A 19367-nucleotide genomic window follows, 5' to 3' on the forward strand; every position below is an offset into this window, starting at 1 on the left:
GCCCCAAGCTCAGCGCACGCTCCACTTGGAGCTGGCCTCCACCGGCAGTCTCCGCAGATTCCTCAGACCTGGGCCAGGTTAGCCCCAGGAACCCGAGTCCCGCTGCTCAGTGCCCGGTGCACGCTTTGCCAGGCACGAGCCTCTAAGAGTATTCTCCACAAGATCCCCAGTCCCGATCCTGAGCAAGAAATCTGTCTGATAGATGCAGGCAAATACCAGCCTGAAATCACCTGTTCCATAGCTGAATGAGCTGAGATCAGTAGAACAATGGAATGATTACATCATCTCTCCGAAATGGCGGCTGCTGTCCTCCTCTGTGTTCCGACCGGTGACTGGAACCACCGCTTCTCTCCTCTGTCTCAAAGCTGGAACTCAGCACTAAGCGCTGCCAATGTACCACTGGCGGGAGCACCCCGAATCCGTATCGCTGTTCCCCTGCTCCAGCACCTTGCCGATCCCCAGTGCACGCCACAGACTCCAGCCGTGGGGCGATCGCATATCAGGCTATGCAACCCTCCGTGCGGAGAAATGGAGCTCCCACAACTGAACCTCGCACGATGGAAATCTGTCCACTAGATTCTGGAGCACCTCAATTTCACTGGAAATTCCCAACAAGATAGCCTTCAGCCGTTTCATATCGTCTTTCTCCGACTCAGTGACGCGGCGCACTGGGGTGATACACTCCCTTCGACGCCATCTTCAGCTCCTCTGGTTTTCTTTAAGACTCTGGTTACCAGTGTCAAGAAATGTCCTGGTTTCCTAGTCACTGGCCAATGGACAGTGGTTACTGAGAAGGACGGGAAGCAGGAATCTACTGTTTTTGACCTTGTGATGATTTAATCAGGACATCACGTGTACCCCAATCTGCCAATGGATTCTTTTCCACAAGAAAGGCACTGCCTCTGTTATGAAGATCTGGAACAGGCACACGGTTTGGTTTTGGGGACCGTTTATTCCTTTGCGACAGCCAGTGTTCAGTAAATATTGGGTCCTTATTATGGGTCCGAACTCTGTTATGCTTGATCCAGGGAGCAGACACTCCGCGCCAAAGGCCCAAGAGGGTGTCTCTCTCCCCCTCTCTCTGAACTGCAAAGCCCTCTCAGCCTTAAAGCCAAGCGACTGGCCTCTCAGGCTGGTGACAGCAGCATAAATATTTTTTAAAAAAATTTACAAAGAACCTCATTTACCAGAAATAAATAAATAAATAAAGTAAATAAACCAACATGTACATAGAGCAACTGCAAATTGATGGGAATACCTGTGAAAATTTATATGGGAATTTGTTTTGAACACACCTTATAGGACCCAAACAATGACACACTTCAAAGACTGAAGCCTTTATTCACCTGAAAATTCCCCATACACCCACCTGGGCTTCTCTTACATGGGGGAGATATTAGAATGGTCCCTGCCACCTGAGCACACAAACACATTTAAGGAGAGGTCTGGGGTGACCAGGACATAGCAGAGTGCCCTTGTCAGGATCCTGATGTATCAGGTCTGCCTGGTTTTATGGCTTCCTTATATCTGTGAACCTTGGTCCCCTGGTAGACTTGGATGGAGCCCCTCAGAGACACCAGGTAGTGTAAGCATCTTTTGTTTGTAAACAGACACAAGCTCTTGACTCCTGTCCTGTGGGGAGTATCAACTGTGCTGCTAAAGATTCAGTCCCCAGCTCCAGCCAGCAACTCTGCTTGGACTTTGCTTGGCAGTGGGGGAATCCCACTTGAGAGCTGTCAAGAGATATCTCATTGCACCTTTCTGGGCTGAAGCCTTATTTTTCCTCAAGAAGCAGAACAGTGCCAGGTTCTTCAAATTAAGGCTTTCTCCCTGCTTTAGAGGAGGTAATCAGACAGTGCCTGGCATCCAAGAAAACAACAAACAAACAAACAAACAACAACAACAAAACCCAGGACTTGACAGGCAAGAAATGTGACCTGGTACTGGGCACTTCAGCATCTCAGTTTTCAGGCTCAAGAGGTGGCATGGAACCCCTCATGGTGTCACCAAACTAATCCCCATTGTAGGTGGATGACTTTGCAGAAGCCCTGAAACCCACATTTCCACCCCGGCATCTCATCCAGAAACCTCTTCCAGCTTGGACAAAAAGGCTGAGTCCAGAGTGAGCCTGCTTGAGAGCTTGCAGATGCTTTTTGATGAAACCCCACCTGGACCCACAGAGATCTTCTGATGGATATCAGGTCTTAGCTTAGCATGGCCCCCAAAATATGGAACCCACCCCAGCAGACCCCAGAGGCTGTCACAGGTGCTGGACTGCAAAACCAACCTGTGCAATAGAACATACACATTACAAACATATAACATGAAAATAACATGCCACTACACTTGCTCTAGCCTTGAAAGTTACCAGCCTATTTGGAACAACTCTATGAGAGTACATTTGATACCTTTAATAAATATATTCTTGGCAAAATTTAACTTCTCAAAAATGACTCAATGAGAACCACTTGGAATCACTGAAAAATACACAATCAGTCATAAAAATTTCTTCCTGTAAAGGAAAGGTCAGACTCAGTCACTGAAAAATCCAAAAAAAAAAAAAAAGTTATACGTGTAAATTTGCACAAGATTTTAGAGAAGAGCAAGAGAGATGACATACCTAATTCATACTAAAGCTATCTTATGACCCAAACCTTTAAAGATAGTGCTGGTAAAAACCTGAGTATTAGAAAATTCCTAAAAATAGGTGCAAAAAATTTAATGGAAGTATTAGGGACCTTAATGTAGAAACACATAAATAGGATACATGTATGATGATCTACTAGGATTTGTCAAAGAAAAGAATTTTTCTTTAAGAAAAATCTATGCAGATTACTATATTACTGTGTTATAATCTTGCAATCAATGAAAACAGCATTTGAAAATTCAAAATCTACAGAAAGGGAAGGCATAAATAAATTCAGTTAATGACTGGGGTTGAGGTTCAGTGGGACAGTGCTTGCCTAGCATGGAAGAAGCACTGTGTTTGATTCTCAGCACTGCATATAAATCACTAAAATAAAGTTCAGTTGACAATCAAAAAACATTTAAAAATAAATAAATAAATTAGTTAGCTAGTTAGTTAAACACAAACCCAGTGGAGTTTTATCATAATATTGGATTAAAAAAAAGCTTTTGTCCAAGTCGAATGCAACTTTCAAAAATTTAGGGCAGAGGGCTGGAGATGTGGCTCAGCGGTAGCGCTCTCGCCTGGCATGCGTGCGGCCCGGGTTCGATCCTCAGCACCACATACAAACAAAGATGTTGTGTTCACCAATAATTTAAAAATAAAAATATTAAAATTCAAAAACAAAATTAGGGCAGAGGTTGGGGTTATGGCTCAGAGGTAGAGTACTTGTGTATCACAAGTGAGGAACTGGGTTCTATCCTCAGCACCACATATAAATAAAATAAAAACATTGCATCCAACTACAAATAAAAAAATAGATATTTAAAAATATTTAGGGTATATAAATCTAGTCCATGTTTTTGTGTTTTTACTATGTGTAAATTCAAGAATAATCATTACTCTTTTAGCTCTTCTTTCATTTTCAGAATTGTCATATTATAATGCTAATTTTGAAACTTTGATATTTCACTGGACATTATATCCTAGAACATTCTCAAAATAACAGCACTACTCTGTTATTTTTAACTGTGCTGTGCTAATTCCTTAGATCTTAAACATCACTTAAAGCTACAAGTGGTAAAGTTTTAGTTCCCACTGTGCTGTTACTGAGACCTATTTGAAACATTTCAGAGGTGAGTTTTATGGGGAGAACTGTAGGTCATTGGAGGCAGATGTTCAAAGGGATTATGGCTCTTGGCTCCTCCCTCGTTCTCCTTATGTCTTCCTGGTGGTAGACAGTTTTACTCTACCCTGATGCACTTTCTCTTTTCAGGCCCAACTTACCATGAACTGAAACTTCCAAAACCATGAACCAAGCCTAGCCTGGAAAACCATAATCATAATCCAAGCAACCCACAAGTCTGAGGCAGGAATACCACAAGTTCAAGGCCAGCCTTAGCAACTTAGTGAGAACATGTATCAAAGAATAAAAATGCCTTGAAAAGTTGCTCAGTGTCAAAAAAACCCTGGATTTAATCCAGACAACTTATAAAAAAAAAGTCAAAACAAGCCTTGCCACAGGTATTAATTATAGTGGTGGAGAGCTAACACAGCTGGCTAGATTACTATATATTGAAATTCTGATCTGGGGTTCTGTGTTCTGTAAGAAAGGACCATCATTTTTCTATGGAAACATCCAATAGCACACTTGAAAGACATCTGCAACTTCAATAAAGATGCCAAGTGACTACCTAAAGTGATTGTGTAAATAACAGATTTCCCTGTTGGAGAGTTACTGTTTCCCCATCTGTTCTCAATCTCATTATAGGAAGGAAAATATTTTCAAAATGAGATTTTCATGTTACACACCTTGGAAATTCATACAAAATGTGCTTTATACTATACCTTAATAAATATAGTATTTTGTACTTGTACAATCTAATAAATATGAGACACGTGACAAACATAGCATATCAGATTACTCACAATGGTTATGAGGGGATGGGCAAAGTACAATAAACATAAGTACATGCTTTCTCTAAAAGTCCTAGTGTTACTAAATGATCGTAACCAGTATACACCATTTTGTAATTAAATATTGTTAGAATAAAATGGGAAGTGCTACCAAAGAGAACTCTAGCCTTGGCCTGCTTCCACACAAAACACTCCAGAAGTCAACTGGAAATTCAAAAGTTGTTGTTCCTCTTTTCCACTGGCACTGTGTGAATGGTGCCCCCTAGTGGTTTGAGTGATGTAGCCTGCAGAGCTCTTTTTTACAGGAGCTGTGGAAGGAACACTAAACTCTCTGAAATACTTTAAAATGTTCTGAGTCCTAAAGACCAAAATGATGAAAATTGTTCCAAATGGGAAGTTCCTAGTTACCTCCCACGTTGAAGATTTGTCTCAAAAACTCAGATTGGAAATAACTGAATGCTCACCTGGGCACGCTCAGATATCATAGACCCACATGCCCAGGTGACTGTCAAAATACAATGGAATTCCAACAAGGACTCTTATCCCAGTGCAGGAGGTTCCAGGGGTTCTTGAGATTTCAGTAGTTGGAGCTGCAGCTTCAGTGGAAGCCCTGCCTCTGGTGGGGAAAACTCAGGTACTGCTGTTTGTAGGCGGATGGAGGTGTCTATTTAAATAACAGAGAAAGATGCTTCTGAGAATAGGAATTGAAAATGAAATGGCACTCTAATAGGCATATGCCTGCCACAGTATAGTAGGCAGGCATATACTGGCCACATATGGCTGAGTATATTCACTATGAGCACAGTGGGAGAGCTTAGGGCTGGGGAAAATTGTTAAAAGCAAAATTAAAAAGAAGTACAAAAGAAATTTCAAAACAACAATTCTAGGCAACAATGGTTAATCACAAGGATTATGTGAGTTCAAAGCTAAATAGATAGTTGATGGACAGACCTGCTTGCAGAAGTCTGTTCCTAGAAGGCTGCATTCTGCCAAAATGTTGTGGACTTTTGTCAGGAAATCCTGAGTGACAAAGCTTCCTTCATAATGTCTCAGCTTGTCTATTTGTTGTTCTTTGTTGTTGTTGGTATTAGATTTGTCAGAGAAACAAATTCATTTTGATATCAGTGATGCTGACAGCTTTTTGAGAGTCCAGGCTGTCCTGGAAAGCTATTCTGTGTCCTGAAGATACTGTGCTGGTCCATGGGGAATAGGAGCAGCTGCAGAACCCTCCATACACTGGCACCTTAGAGGATCTTATCTCCATCTGGAAGAAAATGTCTGAGGCAGGGCTGTGCAAGAAGTGTCTACCAAAAGCACATGCTCATTTAAATTTGGCAAGTGCTCTCTTTGTGTCTGTTGCTGTGGAGGGCCTGCATAAGTCCAACTTTCTCCAGAGCACTAGAAGATGCCCAGTAAGGGATTGACTAGTGGTTGGTACTGCTGCCCCAGCAGAAGACAATGACAGATCAAAAATCTGAGTGTGTGTGTATGTTTGTGTGTGTGTGTGTGTGTGTGTGTGTGTGTGTGTGTGTTCATTGGGTGTGGTATGGAGGTTGTATGAAGGATTCAGGTTTTGTTTTCTTTTCTTTTCTTTCAATTTTTTTTTCCTGTGGTGTTTGTTGTTGTTTTCATAGAGATCCTAACTCAACATGTTTCTATGCAGATTTGAGACAGTCCTTTGCCCTGAGCTGCTGTGGATGATTCCAGAATGATTATGATTATAGCTTTCTAAATTTTAATGTTATGATCTTCAATTATAATTTTGGTCCAGTCAAAGCTCTCTTTAGAGCACTCATCTCATAGATTCTTGGTTGGGGATCTGGGCTGCTCTATATCACCTTGCTTTCCATCTTGTCCTAAAAGTGCTGCCACAGAACTGACCTCCATTTGTGGAGGAGATACAAACTGCATCTGAGCAATTGAATCTTGTCCATTTGTTTGACAACCTGCATCTTGCTCTTGTAGAAGGGGAGGCAACTGAAGTTCTAAGTCCCCATGCTTCTGGGAAATTAATAATGGGTCCTGAATTAGCAGCTTCTCTTGGTAGTTTTGGCACTGTTGCTGCTGTAAAATAGAATATCTCTAGTCATTCATCTGCTGTCCTTTAGGGAGACCAGAGAGCTCCTTGTCCTGCTCTTGTTGTATCTTACCCTGCACACTATCAACAAAGGGCAATTGCAAAAGCCTGCTCTGCTGGCTTTCTTCTATCATGAACATGGCCTTATAGATGGCTGTACTAATACTAGAAGGAGGTCCACTTTCTCTGAACCCTTGACCCAGAGAAACACAACTTGGTTAATTTCTCATGCCTGGGAATACATAGTCACATGAACCTCTTCACTACGACCTTCTGTGTCTCCAATGCAAAGTAGCTGTGTCTTTCCAGTGGAGCCTGCTGGGGGCCAGAAGGCTGTGCAGTGACTCTGTCAGATTGCCTATGGGCATCCTGGTGGTAGAAAACTGGATAACCTTGGACAAGCGACTCCTGTTGTTTCCTGGCAGCAAATATCTTCTGTTTCTCTCTAGTTGGTAGTCTGGATCTTTTGTTTTGTTACCAATTTTAAAAAAAAAGACAAGTTATTTTCACTCAAATATTTTTCAGGTAATCTTAGTTTCAGCATTACCACTGACTTGCTTCTTGACTTGAAATAGACACAAAGAAGAAAATCTTTCCTGGGCCATCCATATAATGGAGGTTGTGAATGGTGCCCAATTCCAAATTCCAAACTGTCCCCACAGTCTGAAGCAGCCCTTCTGTCCATGAGAACTCAGGCTTTTCAAAGTCTCCCAGCAACCTCTCTGGAAACTCTGTATTTAGAATGAACAGATCCCAAGTTGCCATACACACAGTCCCTCAACTTTTTAATTTTTCTTAAGTTGCCCCATCAAGGTACAGTCATGACTCAGTGTATTGTAAAAATATTCTTAAATTTCTTGTATTTAAATTACACATTCAGATTAAGAAAGCATTTGTCATCATAACTGGGCAGTGCATTGTACATGTGATTTGAACAACTGCACTGACCCACTCTAGTCTTGAAGTTTTTCTCTTGCATCAACTGAGGATAACCTCAATGCCAGCAGTACTCCCCAGAATTTAGAGGTGGGTGTATGGAGGTGAGAAAATGCTTTTTGACTATGCAACCCAATGAGCTAGTGTTGTAGAGGGGCACAGGCAAGAATGTCTGTAAGCCTTTTGATATTTGATCACTCCTGGAACCTGTCCCTAAGTTCAGAATAGCTTTAGGTTAAGAGCTGGAAATTATCTTCCATACATGCTTAAGATTGTTAAAATTGTCACTATACATAACAACGGGGACCTCTCATTTTCTCTTTCCAAAGCTCTCATTTTCTCTTTCCAACATAATTATAACAGAAAGATGAGGTGCAAGATTCCATAATTTGTCAGCGGTGACAGAGAAGTTAGCAAGTAGGTTACAAAAATTAAGCCAAAAAGCAGGTGCTCCTGTTCTCACATCCAGACCACCTATGATCCTCTCCCTGACTATCCTGCCTTCTGATCACATGGGCATTTTCTAAGCATGTGTATCTCATTTCAATTCAAAATTTTTCCCAGTCATTACCTTGTTCAGATTTTCTACTTATTTGTCTACCATCATTGATTTGCAGGATCTTTGAAATGCTTCATTTTATGGAATTTTTCTAACACAGTAACTTCATTGCTTACATACTATTTGCTATTCCTCTATCTTCCAAAGCTTTTCTTGTATTCTCTTTCTTATTTCCTCCAAAATTGTCCTCCTTGGGTCAAACAACCAACATATTTCCTGAACCATGGATAATGACAGAATAGAGATATATGAAAATCCCTCTTCAATGTATACTATGGCAATCCTGAGATGGTAAAATTTTGTGCAGCTTTAACAATTATTTTGTTATTTTATAGCTATTTTACAAAACTAACTACATTGGAAATTTCCAAAACAAAATATTGGCTCATGTAACAAATACCTAAAATAATCTACTAATGCTGTGAAATGTCATGTGAGTGACATAATCTAACCAAGCCCATTCTCCATCACCTCTTGGAGGTTTGATTGACATACCAAACCTCACATATCTAAAGAAAAACTCCTCATGTCCATGGTATAAAATGGATCAGGCCAAAATTGTACAGCCATTCTTAAATCCTCTCACTGAATACCCAACATCTCTAAAAAGTATCAGTTCCACCCTCAAAATATTTAATCTTCCTAGGACTTTGATCAGCTAGCACCCTGATCAAAACTGCACAGGCTCTATGTTGGATAATTACATGAGTGCCTTACTTGATGCCTACTCCCAAACTTGCCTCACAAGAGTTGATTTTTCTATGAAAGTCATTTGACAGGTTCACAAACTCAGTGAAGTGATATATGACAAAGTATCATGCTGTCCTATGTGAACAAATGACATAAAACTTTTCCAAAAATTCTAATTACTATGTCACCTACAAAAAGATATGTTCATGTAATTTTTGGACTTTTGGACTTACATTGATTTCACGTATTTGGCACTGCATTTGCTTGGCCTGCTCCTCCCAGATCCCAAAATTGGGTACAGATTTTGTTCTAGTGATCGACTAAGAATCTCTAAATGATGTTTTGTAGACTTGTGTGGCAGTTTTTTTCCTCTTTCTTGATTTGTTCCTCCTTCTTCGTCATGACTATCTTCAACTGAAAATGATGGAAACATAAAGAACAGATTTTAGGAATACTAGAGGCATCCAGAGAAAGAAAAGTTTATTTGTTGACTAAGATTTTTTAAAGGTGGAGCTCTGCCTCACACCTTATTCATAATAATAATAAAAAAATGGATTAAGTGTGGTGAGCCGTGTCAGTGGACCGTGTTCGCCATTACAAGATGGCACTGATAAGCGCCGTGGCCTGTGATAAACAACGCCTTATTTTGGGAGAGATGGCACGTTGCTGTAAAACACCCTATGAGAAAGGTCCACGTGGACGCTTTGCATTGGGGCTTGGTATGTTTTATTAGGCTGGAGGGTGCGGGTTAGAGAAGAAGAAGCTTCCAGAGACACATAAGTAAAGGCCTGAATAAACTGCTGAAAGAAGAATCCTGTGTCGTGTCCTCCTTGCTGGTGAGGGGTCGTGGCAATTAAGGACCTATCTTTAAAAATATGAGGATACCGTGATATTCTGATCTGCAGGCTGGGAAAGGGTTTTGGTCTAACAAAATTCAAAAATGTAAAGAAAGAGACTAATGCAAAATGCTCAGCCAGAATAGTAACTGAGAAAGTACAAATAAATCAGCTCACATTAATCTCACACCCAAAACTTTAAGTGGTTGGCAGTAGATTAGGGCAGGAATAAGATGAAATAAAATAGGGTGTAAGCATTCAGATAATACAAGTATTGATATTTCATGACCACCTTCAGTTTTTGCTCTATAATATGAAGCTCAAACTGAGCTTCTTGTTTAACATAGCAATCAAATAAAGGATACTGATATTTTCTGCAGAATGTTTACATGACCTTTCTCTAACTCCTCTCCAACAGAATGGCAGTCTTAAAACACTGGTGCCAAGGGCTCTCCAAGTGTTTGTATGGGGGCTTTGTTTGTTTGGTGGTACTGAGAATTGAAGCCAGGGCCTCAGGCAGGCTAGGCAAGGACTCTTCCACTGGATCACACTCAAAATACAAAGAGCTAAAACGCTGGGCATGTAGATCAGTGGTAGAGTACTGTGGGTTCAATCCCCAGCACATAACAAAACAAAACAAATAGAAAGTAATAAAAATGAGAGTCTAAAATGGATAATAAAGATTTTATGAGACTATAGTTATTAATAAGATTAAAATAATATATTGTAACATTTATTTTCTTTTCCATAAGAAAAATACACACACAATTGACCTGAAAGCAAATGAGAAGAGAGTCAAAACATGCCAGTATCAAAAGGAAAGAAAAAACCCAAGTTAAAGCTTTAAGAACAAAGTAGACACACACACACACACACACACACACACACACACACACACACACAGGTGTGAGGCATACCAAAGAAGAAAAATGGCAGTAGTAGACCCACTTTTTTTTAATCACACTTCTTTCTCAAGTGGCTTGGGTTTTCAGTATTTTTCAGAAGGATAACAGATAAACCCAATAGCTGTTTCACTGCCTTTACCATAGAGCTTCATTTAACCCTTTCTTATTTTTTTTATTTTGAGAGAGGGTCCAACAAAGTTGGCCTCAAACTTGAGATCCTCTTGCTTCTCAAATCACACAATGCATTGCTGGGGCTCTCCACATTCCCTGGAATCTACACACCCTGTATCATCCCACCTCTTTTGGCAAGGTAGAACGCATTAACCTCACCCTAAAGGAGACTTTCACTAAGCTCTCACTCGAACTACATCTCGATTGGTACAATTCTAGTACCATAAAGAAATTGTAAAAAGAATGCAATTAATCCTAAGGAAAGAATCATTTTGTTATAGAATATGAAAAAGCATAATGAAGAATTTAAAATGAGTTGTAGGGCCAGAAATATGGCTCAGTAGGAGAGCATTTACCCAGCAAGAGCAAGGCCAAGGGTTCAATCACCAGCCCAGAAAAAATTTAATTTAATAAAATATATTTGATTTCATTTGTTTACAATAATTGAGTCCGAAATGGGTTAAGTATTATGAGAAATGTTAAAAATATTATAAAAAGTTGCTTTTATCACACTATGAATTTTATCATACAAAATTAACACCATATATAATAATATTTATAACAGGTAACATGTAATGCTTATAAAATGTATCATATGGAAAACCACTCTAGGTGGTACATGCCTATTATCTTTGCTACTGGAGAGCCTTAGGCACAAAGTTCACAAGTTGGAGGCCAGCCTCAGCAATTTAGTGAGGCCTGTCTCAAAATAAAAATTTTAAAAAAGAATGGTGTTTAGCTAAGTGGTAAAGTGCCCCTGGGTTCAATCCCTAGTACCAAATAAATAACCAAAATGTATCATACAAGCCTGGGGTTGTGACTCAATGGTAGAGCTCTTATCTAACATGCAGTGGGCAGTAGGTTCAATCCTCAGCACCAAATTTATAAATAAAATAAAGATATTGTGCTTATCTACAACTAAAAACAACAAAAAAAGTCTTTAAAAATGTATCATATAATTTTTTTACACTACAAAATACTTTAGAAATCTTAGAAAAGTTTGTGTAATTTTGATGGCCTCATTTCCTTGATTTGCTGTTTGCCATCTTCAGCTATGATAAAAAGTTGTTTTTTTTTTTTTGTTTTGTTTTGTTTTGTTTTGTTTTTCAATGTAACTTATCTATGTCAAAAGATTCTGGGTTGTTTCACCAGAATAATTTATTAACTTTTACATTGATTTGATTATGTCCTTGATTATTTAATAAAATAAAATTTCTCACTGAGGAGAGAGCTAAACTTCTTTACTCTTCCTGTCACTTTCTAAGCTTATTCTTAAATGTCCCCTTCAAAGAGGAAAACAAGTGTTATTTTTCAAGCACCCATGGCTCTAAATTAAGGGTTCACACTGAAGAGCTTTGGATTTTCATCTTCCTCAAATCAGTCCTAAAGGTGAAATAAAAGGCTTGGTGTGGTGGTGCATGCCTGTAATCCCAAGCTCCAGAGACTAAGGCAGGAGGATAGCAAATTCAAAGCCAATCTCAGCAATTTAGAGAGGCTGTAAGCAATTTGGTGAGACCCTGTCTCTAAGTAAACTATATAAAAGGGCTGAAGATGTAGATTAGTTGGTTCAGTGTCCTTGGGTTCAATCCCCAGTACCAACAAAGAAAAAAGAGTGTGGAATAAAACTAATGATAGCTGAGCTCATCAAGAAATCCCATTGAAAAATCAAAAAAGCTTTGTGACTCTAACTTATACAAACAGGTGCCAGAAACTTTAGGCCTCTTTGATAGGATTACTGATGAATTGCTTGTGAATAAATGAGGTTTTTTTTTCAATATTTCTTTCCACATTGAAGTCAAAAGAAGCATTGTCTATAGCATACCTTTCCATGTTATCTGGTTTTGATTTCATGGAAGCTATTTTGCAATTCTACAAAATATAGATATCTAATAGCAAGGCCAAATAACCCTCATCTTTACACAGCTATATTCTGTTGTAGCAGACACGTTCAGCTTAGTTTCCTTTCCGACCATTGAAGAAGCTTCTTTTAGCTCTATCTGGGATTTTGCTTTAACTTTCCATTGCTTTTTGACTTCTCCTTTGAGTCAGTTATAATCTGCCTAGTTTTCTCATTGATTCAGTGAAAATCCCTAGCAAGTGTTCATTTTATATCTGTTTTAAGGTCATGATTTGAGCTTTAAAAATATGTTTTCAAACAATGCATAGGGTAAATGTTAATTACAAACAAGTCAAGCCTTAGGCTTCAGAGTTTAATTATCACCCTTAATCTTGGTGGGAAATCCATAGAGGGCATTAACTAAGTGGAGAATTCTAGAAGGAAAGATGACTAGCTGGATCAACCCCCAACAGCTCTGCAGTCCTACTCTCTCTCTCTGCATTGGGTAACCCTTGGGCAGGTCACTTCACTCCCTTCTACTGTGCTCCTAGGTAGGTGGGGTGACAGTAATCCCTTCACCTCCTGGGTTAGAGATGTTGTCAGTCATGAAAGGGTTATCATCATGCTTATGCAATATGGTCTGGAAGAGGAAGCCAGGTGGGTTTGTTCAGAATTGTTCTATTTTTTTTTTAATGAGGCTTTGTAACTCCTGAGTTTAAATGAGGGTTGCAAGAGATTTAGACCAAGAGATGAAGATTTTGAAAAACGTTATATTGAAGTAACAAAGACATTTTCCAAATTGAACACACTTGCCTGGGTGGTGGCACACACCTGTAATCCCAGCAGTTTGGAAGGCTGAGACAAGAGAAATTGAGTTCAAAGACAGCCTCAGCGACTTCCAGGAGATTGTTAGACCAGGACACAAAAAAAGATGACTGACTCCAGTTAAAATCATATTAAAGCAAGGTTATTATTTTGACCAGCCTGGCTGCCTCTCCCAACAAAAACCACAGGAACAAAACAACAGTCACAGGTTTCTTGCAGTCTAGATTTATACCCCAGAAAGTTATACAAAGTGGGGATTACAGTTAACAAAACTCTGAGGAGCATAACACAAATGTTAGTTTACATTTTTGCTGGCCCTAACATCAGAATTTATGAAAGTCATTAGAGCCTCAAAGAAGGTCATTATCTGACTGGGGAAGGCCAGGATTTGTGAGGCATCATTAAAGTTTCAGAGAGGGCTGCTATCTGCTCAGAGAGAACCAGGCATGGGTGAGTGCAAGGCAGGGCAGGCATTCCAAGCAGGTTCAGAATTTGCAGTAATTTATAGTGAAGCTGAAATTAGCTTTTCATGGCTTTGGGAAAGATGGCTCCCAATTTTAAGAGAAAATCAGGCTGGGTCTATCATTCCCCTCTTTTCTTTCTTTTTTTTTTAATTATATACTTTTATCTTCTGAAATGATTTAAAAGAATAAGATCACTTAATATATGTTTATTATTGCCCTTAAGATAAAATTTAAGGGTAATTTATGTTGCAAGGATTGAGTCTCTGCTTTTCTTTCTGATTTGATTTCTGCCTTCTTATTGCTGTGTGTACTAAATCAAACAGGATTTCTTTCAATTCCTCAAGCACTCCATGACTTCAGCCTTTTTCCATGTCCTTTGTCTAGAAAGTTCTTGCATTTTCCATCCTCCACAGCAAAGTCTCAGGGATGTGGGGATGTGGCTAATTGGTAAATTACCCTTGTCTTAAATCCCTAATACAAAAAGAAAGAAGGAAAGAAAACTAGCAGCTAAAGGATAGATTATATAATAGAGCAAAGGATATTTAATGTCAACTTCCAGAAAAAAAAAATTAAGTTAGAAATATTTTTCTTTCTTCAAAACCACAGAAAAAATGTAAATGGAATAGAGATTATAAATTTAATAACCTTTAAAAGTACTTGGAGAAAATAATGAAAAAATATTATAATTTTGAAGTGTGGAATCATAAGCAAATTGTAAACTCTAGAAGTCATAAAGGAAAATCTTGAGAAATTTGGCTACCTAATATCTGAAATTCCGGAGCAAAGTCACCAAGAAAGATAGTTAAAGGGAGGTCTAGGGAAAACATTGCCAGCACCAATGAAAGGCATTTACATTAATAATCAGAATATACAAAGAAAAGGGGGAAAATAGAAGGGAAAAGTATTTGAGTAGGCAAATGCAACCCAATCTCACTTCTAAATAGCAGCAACTAAATAAAACCAACAAGAAGATACCATTTTGTAGCATAGGATGGTTTTATTAAAAAAAAAATAGGTGTTGGGGAACAGCCCTGGACACCTGGTTCTGTGACTTCAGGTCCTGCCCCTCCAAAAGTATTTTATGTAAATGACACCTCCTCCAGCACTATTCCAATGCAGTGATATCATAGTTGAGAGTGCACTGGCTCATCTGTGGTTTAGTGAGAGTTGGGGGCAGTGTTTGCCTTATGGACAAAAAATAAAGGTTCTCTCATTCTGTTATTGCCCTGCCAGGAATCTAGCCTTTCCAGAATATATGAAAATAGGGACTTGGAATGTGGTTCAGTGGTTGAGTAGGCCCTGGGTTCAATCCCAAGCACAGGGGAAAGAGGAAAAAACAAACAAAGAAAGAAAAAAAGAAAGAAAGAAAGAAAGAAAGAAAGAAAGAAAGAAAGAGAGAGAGAAAGAAAGAGAGAAAGAAAGAAAGAGAAAGAAAGAGAATGAAAGGAAGGTAGAAAGAAAGAAAAGAAGAGAGGGAGAAAGAAAGGGAGAAAGAGAGGAAGAAAAAAAGAAAAGAAACATGGTATATACAGCCACCCTACCCCTCTAATGCCTGCACTTCCTCAAGTGCTCTGACCTCCAGTAGAAGGGAGCAAGACTGTCTCAAAAGGAGTCCTCCACCAAAGCCCACAACTCCCAAGTCCGCAAGTAGTAAATGCCCTAGTCATTGGCTACAAAATTGCTTGTAAGGAGCGCCCTCTACTGTAAAGGTGAAGAAAACTCAGGATTACAGGCCCAGTATTGTGGTGCTCTGATATCTAGTTAGTCCACTAAGTTTCAGATTCATTAACTCCTCTTCCGGGGTCTGGTGTGAGAAACTGCTCTGATTTAAAAACAGATTTGTTATTCCAGAGGGCAGGTATCCTGCTTTGTGGGCAGCAAATGAAGACTCTCTGGTTGTCTTTTTAGAAGACACAAATAAGATCTGTGCGCTCCATGGCAAACGTGCAGTAGTTATGCCAAATGGCCTCCAAATAGCACTCTGACACATTGAGAACTTATGTAAGAACCTACTATGGGGCTGTGTGTATATGTAGCTGTGTGAAAGCCACCTATGCACGAGGCGTGGGTTTGATCCACAGCATCTCAAAAACAACAAACCAAACCACTCTTGGTAGGTCTGATGTTAATTAAACATCCCCTTTGTCCCCGTGGTGTCAAAAGATGCCTCAGTGGATGATTATTAGTAGAAAACAAAGAAGAGAAATCAGGTATTGGCAGCTTTTCCATTTTCATTTGTGTGTGAGTTTTTTATATAAATGTTAAGTATGCAAAGCAGGAATGCAGATCAAAATGTTTCAGTGAACAACTTTTGGGGATTCAACTCTATAATGATTATATAGGTCTGTTTTTTTTCTTTTTTCTTTCTTTTTTTTTTTTTTGACCATGGCAGCATTTAGATTTTTTGAAAACTAAGTTAACTTCTTACTGACAGCCACTAAATGTTGTTTGTAGAATTTTGATCATACAGTGGATTTCACTCACTATGCCTTTCTGAGTTGCCCCACATGCTGGTTGCAGATTTTTAATACTGTCCATCTACTGGGCTGCTTTTATGAATTTGCTATTAAAATATAGGAGGCAAGACACTGTGCCACATGCTGGTAATCTCACTAATCTCTGGTAATCCAGAAGTTGGGACAAGGAATTGCAAGTTCAGGAGCAGACAGAGCTCTCAGATTTGTTAGGGCTGTAGCTTTATTTGTATTTTCACTAAAACTGTTATTTTTTGCACTTGTCTCAGTTTCTGTGTTCTAAACTGGAGGAAGGTGGGGGATGATTAGAAGATCACCAAAAAACTCACCCAGGTTTGGAATGAAGAACCCCCCCTCCAGTTTTCTTTTAGCATAAATACAACAGGATGTAGTGTGTTAATATCTAAGAACCAGGCTGTACAGAGGCAGACAAGTTAGATTCTAGTCCTGACCCCTCTTTGTGCCAGTTGTGTGACTTATCTGCAAGTTATCTGCAAGGTTCCTGACCTCTTTGAACCTAGATTTCTTGATCTGCATAATGGACAATGACTTGCTTTAAACAACATTTAAGGAAAGATCAGAAGTGGCAAAGAGTAGAAGTCAGTCAATCAAAGCTCAGCAGCTGTTTATTAGTATCACAACAATTACTAGAGCATGAACTCCTTAAAGGTTAGACACAATGTGTGAATATGTGATTTCCCTTTCCTCGTTCCCTACAGTCTACCTAACACTAGTAGAGGGCCACTACCAGGGATTGAGCCCAGGTTCTTTCACATGCTGGGCCAGCACACTACCACTGAGCTGTACCTTCAGCCCCCCCCAAAAAAAAACAGATATAGATATAGATATAAATATAGATAGATATAGATAGTCTACAGATCTGCAATTCTGTCTGCTGCAGGTTGTAGTGGTTCCCATCTCTCCTGGAGTGCAAGAGTTCAATTCTTTTTGCATGTGCAAGCTGCTTTTTCTAACCTAAGTCTGTTCTTAGGACTGCTTGTAAATTCTACTTGTTCCCTCATTAACAATGAGCTAAATAAAATCTTTGGAACATGCTCATTTTCTATCTCTATGACAGCCATGAATTTATTGTCTTTTGAAAGGCGTCTTTTAATATTGCTGCTACTTCTTTACCAAAGCAGTGGATTTCTGTGGAGGGCAGATACCTTGCCTGAATCTCCCTCTCAGGGTCAGGTGGAGTTGGACAGCATTAGCGTTAATATCTTGTCCTTGAGTAGACAGAAAAGCTCCCTGGGAGTTTGGCTTCAGGTCCTGTGCCAGCAACCTGAGGTGACAAAGAGGAAAGCACTTTTCTCAGAGAAATGGGCTCATAAGGAACCTCTGGACCCCTGGGGCAGCCTCTTAGGGCTACATGTCTTTCCCAAATCCCCTCCTGTGGAAGAACACCCTTCCTTCCGGTGGTGGTGCCCTGGCTGGAACCTAGAGATTAGGTCTTTGGGGTCTTTGAGATCCGCGAGGTGCAGCGTGGCCTCTGGAGGGGAAGAGTGTTTTGGAGCCAGAAAGCCCCAAGCTGCCCAGGAATTTTGGCTCAGTCTTGGAGCATTTCCTCCTGGGCTTGCCTGGCGCTATCCTGGGGAGGGCGTCCACCAGCAAACAGGGCACTGAGATTTGCCAGGCCAGCACCTTGGGGCTCCTGTTCTGCACACAGGCTGGGCCCGCCCTGCTCAGCACCAAGGGCGCTTTGGCGGGTGGGTGGGACTGGGGGCGCGGGCAGTGTACCCTGAGATACCTTGGAAGGCAAGATAGGAATGATAGATGGAGGCAAAGAAAGAGAAGGAGAGGGGGAGGGGGGAAAGGGGGAGAGGGGGAGAGAGGGGGAACGAGAGGGGGAGAGAGAGGGGGAGAGAGAGAGGAAGAGGAGAGAGAGGAAGAGAAGAGAGAGAGAGATGAGAGAGAGAGAGAGAGAGAGAGAGAGAGAGAGAGAGAGAGAGAGAGAGAGAGAGAGAGACTGAAGGGGTGAGACAGAGGTGAGAAAACAGAGGCAGTGAAGGGCGGAGAAATGAAGATAAGAACAAGTTCCAAAGGAGAGGAGGAGCCTAAAAAGAGAGAAGGAAAGGCTGAGACAGAATGAGGCTTTGGAGATTTTGAAAAGCGACTGTGATTTTGAAAAGGCTGTGGATATGCTTTTGGAGCTCAGCTGGGGCCAGCACCTCCTCCTTGGCGCCTTCCAGCGCCTGCATCAGGAGGCCCTTGGCGTCCTGGCGGCTCAGCACCTCCTCTTCTTAGCGTGCTTGCAGGTTGCCTAGAGTCTCCTCCAGCCCTTGGCGCTCGCCCTGGAGCGCCTGCTTCTCCTCAGTAGCGTCCCCGCGCCAGGCGCAGATGGCTAATCTCCTGCTCCTACAGCGCCCAGAGGCGGGATGGCTCAGAAGGCATCTGGCACAGCACCAGCAGCTCGGCTTCCAGCAGCTTGTTCTGCTGCTCCAGCTCGTGCACAGTCTCAATGAAGCTGGCAAAGCAGTCTTTGAGGTCCTGGAGCTGCACCTTCTCCTGAGTGCATATGGACTTGAGGTCGTTGCTAATGGCAATACCTGGCTCAGGTCTAGGTTCTCCAGGCTGTGCATCAAGGAGCCGGAACTGGACAGTAGCTGCGGTGCACGGAGACCAGGAGGACACCGGGGCACAGTAGTTGGAGTAAGTGGTGCACACGGTGCTGTAGCTGCTGCGCAGGCTGGAGATGTGCACCCAGGGAGTCTCCACATAGTGCCACTTGTAGGAGGTCTAGGCTCATAGCTAAAGGAACTCATGCTGGCTGCCATTCACTACCCCTCCTCCCGCCCATGGCGGACATGGGGGCCTGGAGAGGAGGAAGGACAGGGGAGAAAGGGAAAGGGAAGGATGGATGGCTGTGTACCTATTTATTTATTTATTTATTTATTTGTACTTAAGAGATTGCCATAGTTTGGACTTGAGAGTCCCCCAAAGGCCAAGGTGTTCAAGAATTGTTCCCCTGGGTGGTGCTCTTGGGAAATGATGAATGTTCAGAGGTGGGGCCTAGGGGAAAGTTGATGGGTCATTGGGGGTGTGCTCTC

General features: G+C 40.9%; 1 pseudogene; it reads right to left on the reverse strand.

The window, feature by feature from the left end:
- Nucleotides 1–17866: 17866 nt before the first annotated feature.
- Nucleotides 17867–19082, reverse strand: LOC144366923 (neurofilament light polypeptide pseudogene; annotated as a pseudogene).
- Between the last annotated feature and the right edge of the window lie 285 nt (nucleotides 19083–19367).

The sequence above is a fragment of the Ictidomys tridecemlineatus genome, chromosome 1 (assembly GCF_052094955.1).
Source record: "Ictidomys tridecemlineatus isolate mIctTri1 chromosome 1, mIctTri1.hap1, whole genome shotgun sequence".
Taxonomy (NCBI): Eukaryota; Metazoa; Chordata; class Mammalia; order Rodentia; family Sciuridae; genus Ictidomys; species Ictidomys tridecemlineatus.